This window comes from Panthera leo, chromosome B3 (assembly GCF_018350215.1).
Source record: "Panthera leo isolate Ple1 chromosome B3, P.leo_Ple1_pat1.1, whole genome shotgun sequence".
Lineage (NCBI taxonomy): Eukaryota > Metazoa > Chordata > Mammalia > Carnivora > Felidae > Panthera > Panthera leo.
This window is the reverse complement of record NC_056684.1, coordinates 66,192,334-66,213,412: the sequence shown is the minus strand read 5'-3', so window position 1 is coordinate 66,213,412 and position 21,079 is coordinate 66,192,334.

Genomic DNA, 21,079 nt, shown 5'->3' with positions numbered 1-21,079 from the left:
TGGATCTGTAGCTCGAGGTACTGGAATAATAATCAGAGGTGTATATATAAACTGAAAGCCTCTGCATTTCTCCAAACCATCCCCTGTTGTAGGAATGCTAAAATAATGCTAATGCAAGAAAAGATATTCCAGTGTCATTTTAGATTTCAGGCATTGCACATTTGTACCCATGATTATGTCAAAATATACACATAGGCATCATTTGAGAGAGAATTTATTATAAAAGAAAATATAAAAAAAACCAAAGCTAGACTGACCTTGCTTTATTTATTTATTTTTTAAATCAGTGCTTGAACTGGAGTTGAATAAATTTGTCCAGCTTAACATGAAATTGTGTTGGTTTGAGAATAAAAAATAAAACTGGTAAACCTATTCATGTGGAGTAAAAGAACGAGAACAGAAAAGAAACATAAAACATTTCCCTTCCAGCATAATATATATATATATATATATATATATATATATATATATATATAATCATATACATGTTTTTTAATCAAATCTACTTTTAAATAATATTATGTTTGATGTAAAAAAAAAGAATCAAAAGCTTCAGAAGCAAGGAGATTCATGCTAAACAGTAAGAAGATCTGACTGAGGGAAAAGAAGAAAAATATAAGAATGCTGATATTTGTGAAGGATTTCAGGTCTGGGGGTCAGATACACCTAGACAAATGCAAGAGACAAGAATTAATGAAGGTTTACCTTTCATGTTTTCATAACCTTGTGAATTTTACTTTCTTCCCTTATATTTGGACTCTCTGAGTGCCTAGGAAAAAAGTTAATTATCTTGAGAGATATACCAAATCATTTATTTTAAAACAAAATTCCGTTGATTCCAGTTTTGTTTCCTGGATCCAATGACCCCTAGGACTAAGGTAGCATTTCTACTTAGCTTGTTCTTGGCTTTTGGAATACAGTATTCAATGAAGTCAGTGTTCCCAGTTTCCTTCCATGCAAACTGAATAAGATATGTATAAATTGATTCTCTTTTGCTACTTTTTATTACTTTTTAGGTCTGTTTCTTTACCATCACTAATAGATGCTTTTCAGACCAGACTTCTAGAGGTGTGGCGTAAAGCTAAACGAATATGAAAGTTCAAAAATGGCTATGAAATTAATTACAAAAACTCACTAATTCCATGAAAGGACTTTCAGTTATTTAATCCATAGCCTTTCTTTAGAGTGTATTGGTGAAACATTATTTATGGTCAAGATGAGACACAATCTCTGAGACTTCATCTATTTCTAAATCATCCTCTCAGGCATATATCTGAGATTTAAAGGCTCACCATCTATAAGCTGAAAGTTCATTAAGCAAAACTGAGTTGAAACTGGGAGGGAAATCCTCTAGTTTTCCCCACATTAGGTCCTCTTTAAGCTCAGCAGGACTTCTTCCTTTTCAGAAGCCAAAACAAAACAAAAGCAAAAACAGAAACCCAACAGATACAAAGATCAGATTGTAGTTTCCAAGTTTCAGCCTAGTGGGAATTTTTAGCCTCAACTCATAAATTCAAAAAATAGGAGTTTAGAAGAGAAACAGTGACAGAAGCTTAATTATGGCACTGCAAAGGACAATGCTACAATAAAAAGTAACTCTCCCTGAGATGACATGTTTAATCGTTGAGTGAAATGTGGCCTAATAACTCAAAAAGAGAGTAGTATGATGAGTCAGGTCCCGACCTGCAGCACACGTTTTGTGCCCTTTATGACATTCACTGTCACCTTCAACTCCTTCCTTTTTGACTAAGCCTCCCCTCACTCTGGACCAACTGGAAAAGAAAGATCATAAAGAACCAAGCAATGGCAAGTTACTTTTTGGCAAAAGCTGTTTTCCAACATGTGTATCAAAGAATCATAAAAGCTGGAAAGGACCAAGAGGGGCTATCTGGTCCAATCTCTCTGTCTACTGCAGATAAAGCCTAAATCATCAAAGACAGAGTAGGAAGGTAGCTCAATGTTCCCCCAGCAAAGGAGGGAGAATTCATACCCGTCCTTAAAAATGCTAGCTTTAAAGTCAAAACAATTGATATGTGAAACCCAAGTCTTATTTGCAACCAGCCTGACCCCCTGAGCCTCCTACCATTCTCTGTAAATACAAAATGCTCTCAATAAACCTACTTTGAACACTTGGAGGGCTTTATGGAGCCAATCCTTAACTTTCCCTATTTGTCAAATAATTTCAAGTGCTTTAATACTTCTTAGCACAGTGAAAGGTCAATTTCCTCAACTATTTGTTTTGGCTTGTTTTTATTTTTTTCTGGAATCTCCTTGGTACTTCCACATTTCTCTGACTTGTAAATTCATCATTATGACCCAACCATCAAACACGGTGTCTATCCAGAGTAGGCATCTAGTAATTGTTTTTGAATGAGAGAATAAACGTCAGGGACTGCACAGGAGATGCTCAAATATAAATTAAACGGCAAGCCATGTAAACAACAAGACAAAGTCTTTTTGCATTCCAAACAGCCATCCTGAACCACTCCAATTTCCTTCATTTAAATCTTATCTAAAATACAATTAATTCACTGTCTTTTTTGGTTTAAATGTTACACTGGTACATGCAAACTATGCATCTGTTTGGCAGCAGTGTTATGACACAAAGAAATCACATTTTATACTCAACAAAGCAATATTTTCAGAAAGCATATAAATTAGCAATGGTCATTGTGTTACTCACAGGAAAACAAAGCTGAACAGATGCAAAGCGATGCACTCATAGATGGACATGGTATGCATCCCGGTCTCACTAGAATCTAGGTCCTAGGACCATGAATATGTGTAGCAGCTTGCCAGGACTCCAAAGTCATTGGCCGGCTGTTAACCTCCAGGCACCAATTGTTACCAGATGCAAGAAATTCCTGCAAGATAAGACGTAAGCCACCATTTTTCAAATTCCCAATGGAAAAGGAACTGCTAAGAGGAAACAGGGAACAGAGAGGCATTCGGGGACCCACACTGAACTGAGACCTGCTCCTGATTATTGTTTCCCCATTTCCTTCCCCAAAATAAAAAGAGATTCCTGGATTGGATTTCTGTTACGTTGAAAAGGAAAAACTTCTCTCTGAGCCCACAATGAGCTTTCGAAGCATGAACCTAAACAAACCCATCCCCTCAGGCTGCTTCCAGAAAAGGAATCTGCCCATGGTCTCAACAGAAGCAGCTGTCCCCTGGCAAGCACTTGGGAACAAGATATTAAGGTCATCTACATTGTGTCACCTATGAATGCAACTTATAAATGAAAGACACAGCATCTCTTTCCTTTCTGAATCTGAGACATGGAATAATTCAGGCAGGAAAAACTAAGATGATAAACCTCAGTCAGTTGACTATATGACTACACATATCAACATGGCCTTGAGCCTGATTTTACAATTCAGAGTGTTGGTTTTGATGTTCATGTGTCTCATACAGGGTTTTATTTGGATATGCTTTTATGTAATATCTTTTGAATTTCCATTTGCATTCTTTTTTTGGAAACAGTGAAAGCACAGTTTATTTTCAACCAAACATTGACACTTGGAAAGAAGGAAGGAAGGAAGGAAGGAAGGAAGGAAGGAAGGAAGGAAGGAAGGAAAAGGAAAGGAAAAGGAAAGAAAGAAAGAAAGAAAGAAAGAAAGAAGAAATCTTTTTAAAATTTATAAAAATTAGAGAAACTATAAGTAGTCTTCTGCTGGATTCTTTGATATAGTAAAATGTTCTGAATGGAACAAATTGAAGGATGTTTAAAATATTCAAATGCAGATAGATATCTAGGGAGGAAACTAGAGCTTTCATAATCACTGTAAACTAGAACTGGGATAAGATATGCCAGCTATTACCAAGGTGGTCAACTTTCCAAGTTACATATAGAGATAGGTGTAGAAACAGACAGACATGTGTATACATATACATCTGTGCTTATGTATGAAACCTTTACGGAAGGAGTATATCAAACGAGGCTTGCACTCAAAATACTGGATTCCTCTCTGGTCATGAAAATTCCAAATTTTGTGGATTTTTTTCATGCTTTGTATATTAAACTTAAGATGGCATGTGGTAGATTTATTGTGATATAATAGCACATTCTGAGATAGAAGAGGAAATCATTCCATTTTGATCTCAGGTCTACCAACTTTATGTCCATAGATAAGAATAGAACCTTTGCATCAGAGAATTGTGTATGTGGTACTTGATTAATATATTTTACCTTTCTCAGTCATTAGCCTATTTTTCCTTTCTCTGGCATAAATATTAATGATCATTTGAGAACAAAAGCTACCTTCACAAATAATACCACGCAAGAGGAATGATGTAGTTTAATAGGAAGCATGCACAGTACTAAAAAACCTTACATTAAATGAAGAGTTGCCTGCACTACCTGACTTGATTATAGCAACGCGAGAATCCTTGGGATCAAACATGAAATCTGAGTTGGCTGTTGATAACATCATGTCTAGAAGCTTGAACTTGGATGACATTTTGTAGATCAGCCACCTGCCATTCATGCTTCCCAACACCCTTGTTCAAACTTGCTTCAAAGAATTTCATACACTTTAATCCTTAAAACCTTGAAAAATGATCAGTGTGCCACAGGCATTAAACCTGTAAACTTTTTTTAACCTCTCCTTTAAATACCCGAAATCTTAGTCTGATTCTGGCAAGTGACCTGGGTAAAAATTTTAACGTCCATTTAATGCACACACATTTTTGTGTTCCATAGCTGGTGCTTGCTCACTGTTGGTACATGACAAACGCATCTGGGGGAAGAGTTTTGAAAACAATTCGACAGCATGAAAGGTTCCAACAATAAAACAGAACTCTTTACATTGCAAAGCCAAACAAATAACTCGGGCAAGTGTAACTGAATAAATCCCGAGCTTCGGTGCAGATGGCTGTTTTTACTGTCTACGCCGCAATCCGCTGAAGGTTCTTTAGTTCCAGTGTGTGAGTGTGTGTGTGTGTGTGCGCGCGCGCGCGTGTGTGTGCGTGCGTGCGTGCATAGGGGCTTTTTTTATATGAGATTTGGCATATTGCATGTGGCAGGCTGTTGAAAAATGAATAAAGACAGGAGAAAAAAGGCAATGTACATCCCACTGGTAATGAAGGCAAGCCAGGTTGCTGACTGCCCATGTGCCAATTCTCCAGCATTGCCCACGGGCTCCCAAGATCATTTCTTTGCCCCCAGATTTTCATGTTGAATTATCACTCACAATCTCTAAATGAACATGCCTCTTATTTTATTTAAGACACATTGGGCACTTGTATTTGATTTCCTGCTAGGCAATACAATATTTAGCGAACGCTGCATACACAAATGGGAAGAAGTGAAGAATGGCCATATAAGCATAATTTCAGATTTTTTTTTTCTATTTTTGCAAAGAGATATCTTTGCCCTGAGCTTTCAAGAGGCAGACATCAAGTGAAAAGCATTTGTTCTGTGCTGACTTTGCCCGAGAAACTCTGACCACAGAGGTCTACAAGGATTCATCAGGACCTTTAGGCTATGGCCTTATGGCTTTGGCCTGAGGCAAAGCTGGGGGCGAAGAACTTTTCCTGTGGGGGGTAAAGAATAAAGCCAGAACTCCTCATGCCTGGATTCCTACAGTTGCTCTCACTGGTACCCAGAAACCTCTCCCTCGAAGAGATGGTCTGTCTGTTCCTGTGCTGCTGTTAAAATAGAAACGAGCCACATCATAACTTATTGTGACCTACTTAGGAGAAATTCAGATTTGTCTACAATGGCTAAAAGGAATGCAGTCTGAGAAGAAGTCAAATGGTCTTTCTCAATACAATGGCCAAAAGGGATATATAGGTTAAGATAAACAAAAATACTTTTTTTCTTAATAGGTGAATGTCACACTTGGTTCAAATGACCACCTCTCATTTTGCATGCTCATGTTTTTAAACATTATTTTAAATGTTTGGTCGCAAGGCAGTGCTTTGTATAATACAGTAATATTTTTTTAAATGAATGATCTGCGTATGTAGACAATAAAGTCCCATTTCTTTTTACTTCGTTAGTTCCATCAAGAACTGCAAAGAGAATTTGCCAGGCTGCTTATTTGTTAAGTGCTTCTTGACTCATCTCTGACCCAAAGGATGCTCTTGTCAGAATCTAGGCCCATCAATAATTAATGTTGTTTTTAAACTTTTGATCTCCAGCGGCAACATTTCTTTTTAGGCTCCAATTATGCCTCTAACCACCTGCAAAATAGAGGGAGAGGGCACCTGATGAAGTTCCAGAAAATGCTGTGAGTTATGGAAGTACTGACAGCACTCTGTTTCCTAGGCTGTTTTTGTCTTTCTGTGTTTCTGCCCCCCTGACTTCCCTTGCTCTATTCCCTAAGAGACCAGTGGCTTTCATAAAAGTGGCGTGAGAGGATGAAAGCATTTAACACAATGACCTCTCAAATATGATCCTTTTCAGTAAAATTATGTGCTCCATTTCCAAGTCCACTTTTTGGAGGGAAAAACAAATTCCTAGAAAGCAGTAGCGGAGAAACGGTCTATTGCCACTGCAAACAGACCAACTGAAGATAGCGTCAAGGGCAGACTAGAAAAACTGTTCTCAGCAAACCCGAGTCTGAATGTTAAAACACATGTGGTATCCCATAATACTTTATTATTGGCGATGTCTTTTCTAGTAAGAAAACTTCAGGTGCTTTTGGGCAATTATATCAAGTGCGACTAGATTCATGATAGATTAAATATAGACTTTAAACTAGTCCAGTCCTCCAAACAATCACCTCCAACAGGCAGGGAGATTATATAAAACCAAAAAGGGGGGAAGATACAGGCACAATAATGGCCTATTAACTACACATCTATGCCAAAAGAATTGCTCTGCCTCAAAAGCTTCTCATTTGGAGAAATTAATATGGTTAATCTTAGGAGTTTATGTCTGAATGTACCTGACAGGTTTGGCTCATTTTCAGAATCTGCACACACATTCAGCTCAAATACAATTAGGCTACTTTACCATTACCTATTCCATATGTTAAAAATAGTACACTGGACCGGGGTGGGGGAGGGGGCACCTGGGTGGCTCAGTTGTTTAACTGTCCGACTCTTGATTTAGGCTCAGGTCGTGATCTCATGGTTTGTGGGTTCGAGCCCTGCATCAGACTTTGTGCTGATAGCTCAGAGCCTGCTTGGGATTCTGTCTCTTTCTTTCTCTGCCACTTCCCTGCTTCCTCTCTCTCTCTCTTTCAAAATAAATAAAAATTTAAAAACTTAAAAAAAAAAAAGAAAAATAGTACACTGGGCAGGCCAGGCCAGTCATGGAATGGGAAAGTCATTTTGTATGTTTCACTAAGATAATTATTAAATATTCTTATGGGAGGTTGCTTTTCTCATAATTTGAATTAATATATCAGTTTAAAGCAGAGTAGGCAGTGGGGTTAGAACTGAAGGGAAGTATGCATTTACCTTCTTCCAACTATCCACTATAATTTGCCCCCAAAATTTTCAAACATACAGAAAACTTGAAAGAATTGTATAATGATCACCATATATCTGCCACAGATATTCTATGATTAACATTTTGCCATTTTGATGCATTACATATCTATCCATTAATCCATCCCTCTACTTATCTGTCAATTCCCTTTGTGTTTTGGTTTAATTCCAAATAAGTTGTAGACATCAGTATACACTGTCTTTGAACACTTTACTAAGCATACCATTAACTAGAGTTTAACATATGTTTTAGTTTCTTTTTTTTTTTTAGGCAAAATTTTATTCCATGAGTTGCACAAATCCATAAATGTGTTATTATGGGAGTTTTGGAAATTCATACCCTCAAATAACCTGAATCCCTATCAAGAGAGAGAAAATAATACAATCTTAGAAGGTTCCCCCATGTCCCTTCCCAATCCCCAGAGGCTATGGAGATGATTGTCACCATATTTTGATTTTGTCTGTTCTAAAAATCCATAGAAATGAATTAAATGACATATACTCTTTGTATACAGCTTCCTTTACACAGCATATGTTTTTAAGGATTTATCCACGATGGTGCTTGCTTGGATCAGTCACTCGTTCTTTTCACTGCTGAGTAGTATTCCCACTGTATGACTATGGCTCCAGTTCCTGAATACGAGACTGTTTCCAGTTTTTTCCAATTATAAATAAAGCTTTAACAACCATGATTGCACAAATGTTGGGTTAATATATGCTTTTATTTATTTTGCATAAATATCTAGGAGTGGAATTGCTGGGTCATAGACTAGGTGTTTTTCCAAAGTGGTTGTACTATTTTAAACTCCCGCCAAATGCGTGAGATCACTTTTTACTCCTTTTTATTTTCAGCCATTCTGGTGGGGATATAATAGGATTTCATTGGGGTCTCATTTGCAGTTTCTTGATGACTAATAATGTTAAGCACTTTTCCATGTGCTTATTGGTCTTTTATATATCTGCATTTAAGGAAGATTATTCTTTTTTTTTTTTTTTTTTTGCCTGTTCTTAACTAGGTTGGTTGCATTTTTTATTATTAAGTTGTAGAGTTCGGTATATATTCCAGAAAGAAATTCTTCATCAGGTATATGTTTTGCAAATATTTTACCTTAGTCTTTGGCTTGTCTATTTGTTTTCCTAATAATGATGACTTTCAATATGCAGAAGTTTTTAATTTTGATGAAGTTTAACCTTTTATTAAAATCACTATTTTTTGTACTTGAAGAGATTTGCCAATCAGCAAGACAAGGATTTTCATTTAATGTTTTATTTTAGAAGTTTGCTATCTACATTTTTATGTTTAAGTCAATAATACCTCAAATTATAATTATGTGTACTGAGAGATAAGGAAAAATTAGTCTTTCCCCATGTTTCTGTCTATCTGCCCCACTCCCTAAGTAAATAGACAAAGAATAGAGAGAGAAACAGAGACAGAGAAAGAGAAGTCATTCCAGACCATATGTTGAAAATTTATCATTTCCCCACATATTGTCTTAGCCCCTTTATTAAAAATCAATTGACCAATTGACCATATAAATGTGCATTTTTTTTCCTGAACTTTCTCTTTTGTGCCATTGATCTATATGGATACTATTTCGCTACCACCACACTGTCTTTATTAATATAACTTTATAGACAGTCTTGAAGTGAAATAAAGCAAATCTGAAGTGAAATAAAGCAAATCTCTCAACTTTGTTCTTTTAAAAATTATTTTACTACTGGAAGTCCTTTAAATAGACTTTTCATATGTTGTAGAAGAGATTGAGAGTGCAGAATTTACTTTCTGGGTTACTTTCCTGCCGGGCTGTGGTCTGACAGTGATGCTTTCCTCTTCACAAAGCCATTGTTTCTTTTTCCCCATCATGTCTTACAGCTACAGCCCAATTCATTCTGGGTTATGTGTTGTCCTCCTGTTCCTGCCCGTCCAGGACAAGGGGTGGTAACAAGTCATTGCTGTTTTTAAGCTAGGGCATTAAGCTAGGGCATTCCTTTGCTGACTGTCCTTAACTCTGTCTGTGCCTTCATAAATTGTCCTATAATTAAATGTTCAATATAGTTCTTCTTTAAACCCTATGTTTAAGAATGCCAAATTTTTACAAGGCTAACTTTTTCAAAAAATCTTTTCAGCCTCAATTTAAATAACACTTCCTTAGAGGAGTACCTGAGTGGATCAGTTGTTTGAGAGACCAACTCTTGATTTCAGCTTGGGTCACGATCTTAGGGTTGGTGAGTTTGAGTCCCACATCCGCGGTGCCAGTGTGGGGCCTGCTTGGGATTTTCTCTCTACCTCTCTCTCTGCCCCTCCTCTGCACACCTGCACTCTCTCTCTTTCAAAATAAATAAATACACATTTTTAAAAACTTTAAAATTTATTAAAAAATAACACTAGCTTAGAGGTAAACACCCTATTGAAGTAGGCCCAAATCCTCTCACTTTCCCACATTCCCACACTTCTGTATCTCAGAAATTTGCTCAAGTCCTTCATAACACATCAGAATTCACTACTTATCCCTATATTTTTATTGTCAGTTTAATCATCTACATAGTGAATTCCATGAGGGTGTGGATTATGTCTATTCCATTCATAACTATATAACCAGTGATTAGCAGAATGCTTAGGAAATACAAGCCAATCAATAAATATTTATTGAATTGTTCATACCTTATAAGAGAATTTGAGAAGATTTTGTGCTGAATTCCACTGAATTGCTATAGTATTAACTAAAGTCATTACTATCAACAATGTAGAAGGTGAAAAAAAATACACAGCAATTTTCTAACTTCAAGGGAAAACAGATTAGTAAGAAAGATGAAATGCATTAAATATAAAAGAATACAAAACCCTTTCAAGAATTTTCAGATAGCAAAAATTGCAGCTCTGAAAGTAAAATTCAAAAAATATAGGACCAATAAAAAAAATCCAGCAAATAAAAAACTTTTAAAAATGGAGTTAGGCTTAAAAAGTTTATATACACCAGCAAATGACTTTTTCCTACTTTGCAATTTATTTTTCTATATTTAGAAAGAGTAATTCTTTCCTAAGTGATTTTGAGTGTTTAGAAAAATGCTTAGAATTCCTTAGGGAATTTAGGAGGAGACTAGGATGTCTTTTGAAGCTGCCATTATGCCCTCAAAAAGAAATTGAAACTGTACCTCTAATCTCAGGCCTTTGAAGAAAAGCCGCCTCTCCCTAAGACCTCCCCCTGGACTTTAATCATCTCCTAGTAGGTCTTTTTACCTCCAGTTTTTCTTTTGCAAATTTTATTAATTATGCATTCCACTGTTTAACTAATCTTCTTAAAATGCAATATTCTTCGTGTTTTCCTGTGAAAGAATCTGAAATTGGTTTTTTTTTCTGTCTCTCAAATCAGTTCTGATAGCTCAAAGTATTCATCAGATATTTAAAGTCTTCAATCAACTGGTGCAAACAGCTTCTTCACTACTCCACCATGTCAAGGTCAAACAGCCCAGTTGTCCTCCATGTACCCCATACCCTGTACACAGTCGATTATTGTCCTTTCCCTGTGGCATTCCACCACACCCTGCCTTGCTCATCCTTGCCAGAATGACCTTTTAGTTCCTCTCCTGCTACATAAATTCTTGGAATTCCTTCCAGATACTAGCTCTCATAATTCATGGAGTCCTTTTTTTTAAAGTTTTGATTACCATAATCCACAACGATCTGTCAGTTAGCTCCATTTTCCATAATAATTATCAATAAATATTACTGAGTATCTGTCGCACACAGGATACCTAAGGGAGGCCCTGTGTATACAAAAGATCGAAGAGTCAGTGCCCAAACCTAGGGAGTCTTATGTTCACCTAATAAGATAAATAATAATGCAAAGATACAAAGTAACTCATAAGTTACTATCCAACCATGTAGTTACTTAAAACGTCTCTTAGAAGTGTTCTCAAGAGCTTTCATATTATTTTTTTCCCAAAGAGATGAAGTCTCAGATGTTAAAAATCACATATTTGAGGAGGGGCGTGCAAAGGGGCAGCGAGGGGGGTAAAAAAAAATGTGTTGAATTACATAATAGCTAATACCTGCCAAGTGTTAACTCTGTGGCAGGTGCTATTCTAAATATTCTCCATATATTAACTCATTTAATCTAGCAAGAAGGATACTGTTACCATTTGACAGATCAGAAAACAGAGGCACAGCAAAATTAAACAACTTTCCCTGGATCACACAGCTAATTAATGGCAAAACTGCAGTTTCCACCTAGGTTTTCTACCTCCAGAGGCTGGACTCTTTACATGGTGTTTTATTTCCATGTAGATTCCATGTCTACGTTATATATTTCATCAAACTATACTGCTAATATAAAGAAGGCTTTACTCTGAAAGCAAGAAATCTGCCTGGGGATGATGAAAAAGCTATTGAAACCTAAGAGAGAAAGAGAGTTGAACTTGTAGTTCAGTTATTCTCTCACCCCAGTCAAGCACTGTATGGTTGGCAATCATGTGGTTCCTATCATCCTTGCCAATTCGTGTCTGTAATTCTGCAGGGAGATCTGATGTGCCTTGCCTACTTTTGTAGAACCTCCTCAAGGAAAAAGGCTGGCAGAGAAACCCATCAGAATAAACCCATTCCATTGACTATGCTAATCATTATAAACCATTTTCCCCTTCTTCTTTGCAAAATTAATTCTGACTTGGGTTGGGAAAGCAATGTGCCCAGCTAAATAAATTAAATAACAAGGATTTCCAGTTTTCCTAGAAGGAGTGGATTGCTCTGAGGCATAGGTCCAACCAAAGAGATACAAGTAAAATTACATTCAATATATATATATATTGGTTGTATTAGGCTCCTAGGCAAAAGCTATTGCCTTGCTTCTAAAAATGGACTAATTCAGGTGGCACAGGTGTTGTTGTCCTTTGTCTTTCCCTTCTTTCCAGCTAGAATGCAGACATAGTGCCCATCGGTACAGCAGCTATCCTACAACCATGAAGCTAAATATTATACACTCAGATCCATGAAATGAGAAAGAGAAAAACTGGTTCCCTGAATCCCCCAGTCTCCCTAATTAGGTGAGAAAAATTAATGCCTTATTTGGTTAAGCCATGGTTTTCAGGTTCCTGTTTGCATACAGCTCAGTGAAAGTCTAAATGATAAAACTTATTATCTGAGTTTGATTCATAGGAACAAGTTCACTCAGTTTTGGATAAAAAAAAAATTAAAGGTGTTAATGAAATCCCTCTGTGATACTCATTCAGTGTACATAGACTTTTTTTTTAAAGAAAAGTAACAAAATTTCCTTTTGATTTTTTTTGAAAGTAACAAATGTTCTGTTATCTTTACAATCAGGGTAAAATAGGGGCGCCTGGGTGGCTGTCGGTTAAGCGTCTGACTTCGGCTCAGGTCATGAACTCACAGTTTGTGAGTTCAAGCCCTGTGTCAGGCTGTGTGCTGACAGCTCAGAGCCTGGAGCCTGCTTCAGATTCTGTGTCTCCCTCTGTCTCTCTGCCCCTCCCCCACTCATGTGCCCACACTCTCTCTCTCTCTCTCTCCATGTCTCTCTCTCTCAAAAATAAACATTAAAGGCACCTGCATGGCTCAGTCGGTTGAGCCTCCAACTTAGGCTCAGGTCATAATCTCACCGTTTGTGAGTTCCAGCCCCACATCGGGCTCTGTGCTGAGAGCTCAGAGCCTGGAGCCTCCTTCAGATCCTGTGTCTCCCTCTCTCTCTGCCCCTCCCCGACTCGTGCTCTGTCTCTGTCTCCTTCAAAAAGAAATAAACATTTAAAAAAAATAAAAAATAAAATAAACATTAATTTTTAAAAAAAAATCCCTTTATATAATCAGAGTAAAATAAAATGAAGAACAATTAAACGGAGGCTCCCACTACATCTGAGCCAGTCTTTTTGAAGCTCAAACACTTTCACTTTAGGACAGAAAGTTCACATCAGTAATAGGGTGATTCATCTTTCCTTAATCAATGAACAATTAATCTTCATTAGCATACTCAGGTCAGTTTAAATGTGCAATGAGATGCTAGATCTTAGCAAAGAAGCCTCAAACACAATGGAAGTCATTAAAATTACATTACATCTGGCATTCTTGATGAGGTAAAGCTGGCACCAATTCTACAGTAATCATAAGCACTGAGGCTCATGGCGGAGTCATTCAGAGAATGTGGACAAATGTGTTAATTCAAGTTTCATGACTTGTCCCCGAGGCCAAAGTAGAAACTGCCTGAGAGTCTCAGGACCTGGGGATGGTTCTCTTAGTGACCCTTAAACATGTCACATTTCTGCTTCACTCACCTTTGCTCATACTTCAGGGCCCACTTGGTTCTGATCTCCGAAGGCTAAGGTGCTTTCTTCAAACACTCCAGCCTGCACAGCTATTCCTATTAATTAGTTATGTTCTGCCTCTCGTGTAGGGACATTATTATATCATCGTTAGCCTGATCATCACAGCTTCCATATATGGAATGTTTAGTACGCAAGAGACTCTCCTACAAAGTTGATGTCCATTCTATAGATGCTGGAGAGGATGTGGAGAAACGGGAACCCTCTTGCACTGTTGGTGGGAATGCAAACTGGTGCAGCCACTCTGGAAAACAGTGTGGAGATTCCTCAAAAAATTAAAAATAGACCTACTCTCTGACCCAGCAATAGCACTGCTGGGAATTTACCCAAGGGATACAGGAGTACTGATGCATAGGGGTACTTGTACCCCAATGTTTATAGCAGCACTCTCAACAATAGCCAAATTGTGGAAAGAGCCTAAATGTCCATCAGCTGATGAATGGATAAAGAAATTGTGGTTTATATACACAATGGAGTACTACGTGGCAATAAGAAAGAATGAAATATGGCCCTTTGTAGCAACGTGGATGGAACTGGAGAGTGTGATGCTAAGTGAAATAAGCCATACAGAGAAAGACAGATACCATATGGTTTCACTCTTATGTGGATCCTGAGAAACTTAACAGAAACCCATGGGGGAGGGGAAGGAAAAAAAAAAAAAAAAAAGAGGTTAGAGTGGGAGAGAGCCAAAGCATAAGAGACTGTTAAAAACTGAGAACAAACTGAGGGTTGATGGGGGATGGGAGGGAGGGGAGGGTGGGTGGTGGGTATTGAGGAGGGCACCTGTTGGGATGAGCACTGGGTGTTGTATGGAAACCAATTTGACAATAAACTTCATATATTGAAAAAAAAAGGGGGGGGGGGGAACAAAGTTGATGTCCATCATTTCAAACCCAAGGTTGATACCTTAGTTCCCCTCTACGATATGAAAACTCAAGTTCTGGTGAAATAAGTAGACCAAAGTCATTCAGAGGCAACCTAAACCCGTCGGACCCGTCGTCGGACCCGTCGTCGGACCCGTCGGCGTCCGGAATGACTCCACTCATACCACATTGCCTTCCCATTCAAAATATTCTGTTGTCTTCTGTTGTGGGTATGCCCCTTGCCAGCACACCCTGCTGTCAGTTCCCTGAGGGGAGTGGTTTTGCCATGGACGTCTACATATTCTTCAGATCCCAACACCTACTGAACACAGTCCGGTAAAGTTTTGATGAATGTAGTGGATTTGACTCCAGTCCAATCCTACTAATTCTTGGTGTCTTGTGTCAACTTACTGGACAGAAGAATTATCTGTAGACTCAGAATGTGAGTCTTCAGACTGTGTAGTTGGATATGGTAGATAGAAAGCTCTCAAGGGCTGTTTATCTGTCGTCTAATCATAAACATAAATAGAAGAGGGGCCTGGGTAGGGCCTTGAAAAGACCAAGTTGACTCATCAGATATATGTCTCTATCAGTCTTTTCAAACAGGCAGTGTTTTTTTTTTTTTTTAAGACTTCAATTTAATTAGAATTCCTTCTCCCATTGAGATAACATTTTCAATTGATTTAATCCTTTCTTGTACATTCCTTGCATCCTGAGAGGTAGTAATGGTTTTCATTTTACATTCTGGTCTTAAAGCAGGACAAACAGCTAGTGTTGGGTTTTACTTCCCCTGACCAGCGGCAGCAGCAGCTGGGGGTGGGGGTGGGGGGCAGGGGGGGGCTATAATCCTCCGCACCCTCACTCTCCATGGCTCCCTTCCATCCTGTCCGTTGCTTGATTCATCCTTTTGTTCTCAGAGATCAGATGACTGTAGTTAAAATTCTAAAATCATTTCATGTTTTAAAAACTGTATTTACTGTAGACATTTATGAAATAGCAAGTGTCTTCTTAAAATGCAATTCAATAACACTTTATACATTAAAGTTCTTCAGGTACACCTCTGTTTTGTTTACTATGAAAAATTGCTAGAAGAGAAAGTTATTTCTATAATTCCTCCCCCATTAGTTATTTATTATTGAGGACACTATGTCTGAAAAAAAAAATAAGTACATTAAGGCCAAGAAACAAAGATTGAAAATTTTAAATATAAAAATGTCCAACATTATATTTTGTAGAGTAATAGAAATCATGCAAATAGGTATCAATAAATGATCCATAAAGCATTCAGCAGGTCAGGAATGTCTTAGGGGACTGAACCCCCTGATTGGAAATGCATTTGGTAAAGCCAAGGCCACAAAGTGTTAATGCCTGTAAATGACTCTTCAAATGGGGCTTCCGTTATATCTAATGTGATTATGCAACTCCAACTGGTTCTAAACTTTTCCCATTTTAGTTTATTTCCAAGGGCGAATGTTTCCATTGGGGTAATTGTAGGGTATTTTTCTCTGGGTAGTCGTTATGCCAGGAAAAGTTTAGTTTTCTCTTTTTGTAGAAATAAACTATTTCACTACTTTCATTTTTTTATAGGTCAAGTTTTTAAAGTAATTTGCCAGAAAAAAAGCTAGATATAGCACCAAAAAAAAAAAAAAATGGCATCATTTTATTAGTCTGTTTAGTTCAGGGGGAAAAGGCAAGCACAATGATATGGTTCCACACTGGTTATATTGACCTATGTGAAAACAAACCCTTAAATCCAAATTCTTACCTCTACTTACCTCTGTAATAAATCAAGTTGTTAAATACAACTTAATACACAAGGATGTTTTATAGTTCTCTAACTTGCAACATTTCAATATTCTGTTACATATGAAATACAAATTAGGGAGTAAAATGATATATCGTTGATAAGCTACCTTAGGTTAATAATTATTCTGTTTACTTCTGCTGAAGAGAGAGAGCATAGACTTTTGACTCAGACAATCTTAGGTCCAGTTTACAAGTTGTGGGAACTTAATTTAACCAAGTCATTGAGTGTCTCTGAACCTCCATTATTCCCATTACTATCTGTAAAATGGGAATAAATATATCTAAATCAAAAAAAAAATTATCTTTGGGTGCCTGGGTGGCTCAGTCTGTTAAGTGTGCAACTCTTCATTTCAACTCAGGTCACACTCTCATGATTCATGTTCAGAGGATCGAGCCCCACACAGGGCTCTGAACTGACTTTTCAGAGCCTGCTTGACATTCTCTTCCTCCCTTTCTCTCTACCCCTTTCCAGTTCTCTCTCTCTCAAAATAAATAAACTTTATTAAAAAAATGATCTTGAGTGGCCTATAAGATTAGATAACATCCTGAAAGGTAATCCAGGACCGTAGTTAAAAGTAAATAGAACTTGAGCCAGGCAACTTATTCACCTCTTTGTTTCTTAGTTTCTTTATCTGTATAGTGGCGATAACAATAGTTACTGTGTGAGGTGCTAATATATGGAAAGAGCTTAAAATACGTTGTATTGCAGCAAGTCTGCTCAAGTATGGTATTGCTATTTCACACGAAATTCCTTAGCATAGACCATGGGAAATAGAAGGGCCTCTTTCCTCCTGCATTATTGTTAACATCTTGTTTTCCCATTTAATTATTATCACCCATCAGTGGAAGCTACAGAATTTCTCTAGAGGAGTTTTGGGTGGGGTGAGAGGGTGGCAGTGGGAATGCGGTAGGAAGAAGAGCTGTTAAGATTTGTCTTGAAGCAGTTCGTACACTGGTTTAAGTCAGATCAGGGAATTTTTTTTTTTCCATAGAAAAGGCTACTGCCGAGGCTAACACCCCTCCATACTGTGAGTCATGTAGGTATTTCCAAGTGGCAGAGGGAACCATAGATATAATGAATGCTCAGTTAATCAGCCTAACATTTTCAGCATAACCAGCTGAGAATGTCTGTAGGGTAATGCGATCCACTGCTTAGGACAAGACAGTGATGGGAAACTAACACACATGAATTGATTGGGGTTTGGTCCATTGAGTGATACAGATAAATTCATTTCACCGAAGACATTCTACCTAAGAAGCATCGAAAAATGACAGTGTCTAGTATTGACGTCAAGTTTCAAAGTATTTCCATCAATGTAAAATTCTCATTCCAAACTAAAACATCCCAATTTACCTTGATACGAGCCTATACAACCCTTAGAACAGATTCTATCACCTGCTTAGTAATACTAACACATACACACACACACAGGTAACCACACGTCTACTGCCATTCTCCATAAAGTGTAAACCTCTTTGGGAAATCTTACTTGATAAGTATTTTCCTGTTCCCTCAGTCAACACAACTTTACAGCAAATCATAAAATCATACTGGGCACAAGGGAGGAAAAGCCATAAAACCTGGCCCTACAGTCTAGTGGGGGGAAAGACAAGTAAACAACAAATGTTAAAGACAACACGGGGTCAGTGAAGTTAGGATCAAAATAACAATCAAACAAAAAACTTTGAGATCTTGAATTTGGATTGGTATAAAGCAGCAATGTACTTACCCTGAAATAAAGCAATGATGAATTTACACACACAACACACACACACACACACACACACACACACACACAAACACACACAGTTTTCTCCATTGCAAAGGCCTGCAGCCAACACAGAAACAATGAGCACTCTTGGAATTCAGAGTCTGCTCTCCTAATATCATTTCCTGCAAAAAGGAAAAAAGAGATTCTTCAAGAAATTGCTAGTTCCAGATATAGGGCAGGAAATATATAGGATTATCTTGGCACAAGCTAGAAAGTTACAGAAGGTTCTCAGGAACTCACTTGCATAAGCCCTCCTTTGCCATAGATAGAACAATTGAGCCTCAATAAAGATTATATTTTCAGGGCATTGAAAGACATTAAAGATGTTTAAATACAGGCATCCTTGACAGTACTTGAACAAAAATTGGTCGTTTCTGGAGAATGTTAGGGTACCAGCTCATTATTTTAAAAACTGACAAATAAATAATCAAGTCTACCTTTCCTGTATGAACTGCACTCCAGAGCAACCGAATATGTGACCAGGAGAAATTTCTCATTGGGTGTGTTAAGATAATATATTAAGAGGAAATAATTAATTGAGGTTAACTGAAGAGTGTGTGTAGACAAAACAATAATTGCTATAAGAAGATAATTATTAAAACTCAAAGGTAAGCATATGAGCATTACACTATTATGCTATTCAGTTATTTCATGTATATTGAAATTTTAATAACATGAAGTTAGAGGAACACTATGTTCTGGTTACTGTAGCTTAATAGTAAATCTTCAAGTAACATAGTATAAGTCTTCCAAATGCATTCTTCTTTTTTCAAAATTGTATTGGGTATTCTTGTTTTGTTCTGAATATTCTTTCGAATCAACTAAGCTATTTCTATGAGACTGGGGTTTATCACTGCATCCAATCTATACATCTATATGAGGAGAGCTGACATTTAAAATCGTTTCTAATGTTTATTTATTTTTGAGACAGAGAGAGACAGAGCATAAGCAGGGGAGGGGCAGAGAGAGAGGGAGACACAGAATCCGAAGCAGGCTCCAGGCTCCAAGCTGTCAGCACAGAGCCCGACGCAGGGCTCAAACTCACAAACTGAGATCATGACCTGAGCCCAAATCCGATGCTCAACCCACTGAGCCACCCAGACACCCTTAGAACTGACATTTTAACACTATAGATTCTTCCAATCCATGAGCATCTTTCCATTTATTTAGTCTTCTGTGAGTTCCTCCAGCAATATTTTATTATTTTTGGTGCAGAGACCTTGCACATCTTTTGTTATGTTTATTCACAAATATTTTGTCTTATCTTGTGTTATTTTAAGTTGTATTTTTAAATTTTACTTTTGTAGGCAAACAACGGAATGGGAAAAGATATTCGCAAACGACATATCGGACAAAGGGCTAGTATCCAAAATCTATAAAGAGCTCACCAAACTCCACACCCGAAAAACAAATAACCCAGTGAAGAAATGGGCAGAAAACATGAATAGACACTTCTCTAAAGAAGACATCCGGATGGCCAACAGGCACATGAAAAGATACTCAACATCGCTCCTCATCAGGGAAATACAAATCAAAACCACACTCAGATATCACCTCACGCCAGAGTGGCCAAAATGAACAAATCAGGAGACTATAGATGCTGGAGAGGATGTGGAGAAACGGGAACCCTCTTGCACTGTTGGTGGGAATGCAAATTGGTGCAGCTGCTCTGGAAAGCAGTGTGGAGGTTCCTCAGAAAATTAAAAATAGACCTACCCTATGACCCAGCAATAGCACTGCTAGGAATTTACCCAAGGGATACAGAAGTACTGATGCATAGGGGCACTTGTACCCCAGTGTTTATAGCAGCACTCTCAATAGCCAAATTGTGGAAAGAGCCTAAATGTCCATCAACTGATGAATGGATAAAGAAATTGTGGTTTATATACACAATGGAGTACTACATGGCAGTGAGAAAGAATGAAATATGGCCCTTTGTAGCAACGTGGATGGAACTGGAGAGTGTGATGCTAAGTGAAATAAGTCATATAGAGAAAGACAGATACCATATGTTTTCACTCTTAGGTGGATCCTGAGAAACTTAACAGAAACCCATGGGGGAGGGGAAGGAAAAAAAAAAAAAAAGAGGTTAGAGTGGGAGAGAGCCAAAGCAGAAGAGACTCTTAAAAACTGAGAACAAACTGAGGGTTGATGGGGGGTGGGAGGGAGGGGAGGGTGGGTGATGGGTATTGAGGAGGGCACCTTTTGGGATGAGCACTGGGTGTTGTATGGAAACCAATCTGACAATAAATTGCATATATTGAAAAAAAATAAATACATTTTACTTTTGTTTGTTACAAATACGTAAAACTACAATTGATATTTGTATATTGACCTTGTATCCTGCAACATTACCTATCATTTTTGCCATCACCATTGCTGGTAATTGCTTGGTATATTCCTTAGGATTTTATGTAGACTATCATATATTACACTTGCACATAGTGTGCAAAGACAGTTTTGTTTTTACTTTTCTACTTTTTATTCCTTTAATTGCTTTGTCTCGCCTTATTACAAGTACAATATTAAATAGAGTGGTGGGGGGTAGTTTATCATTGGCTCAGTTGGTTGAGCATATGACTTATAATTTCAGCTCAGATCATGGTCCCAGTGCTGTGGATCAAATCCTGTGTCAGACTCCACACTGAGCGTGGAACCTGCTTGGGATTCTCTCTCTCCCTCTGCCCCTCTCTCGCTCATGCACTCTCTCTCTCTCTAATTAAAAAAAAAACAATAGAGTGGTGGAAGCAAGAATCCTTGCCTTTCTCCAGTCTTAGCATGAAAATGTTCAGTTTTTCACTATTAGGAATGGTGTTAGCTCTAGGTTTTACATAAATGCTATTACCAGATTGAAGGAATTCCCTTCTGTACCAA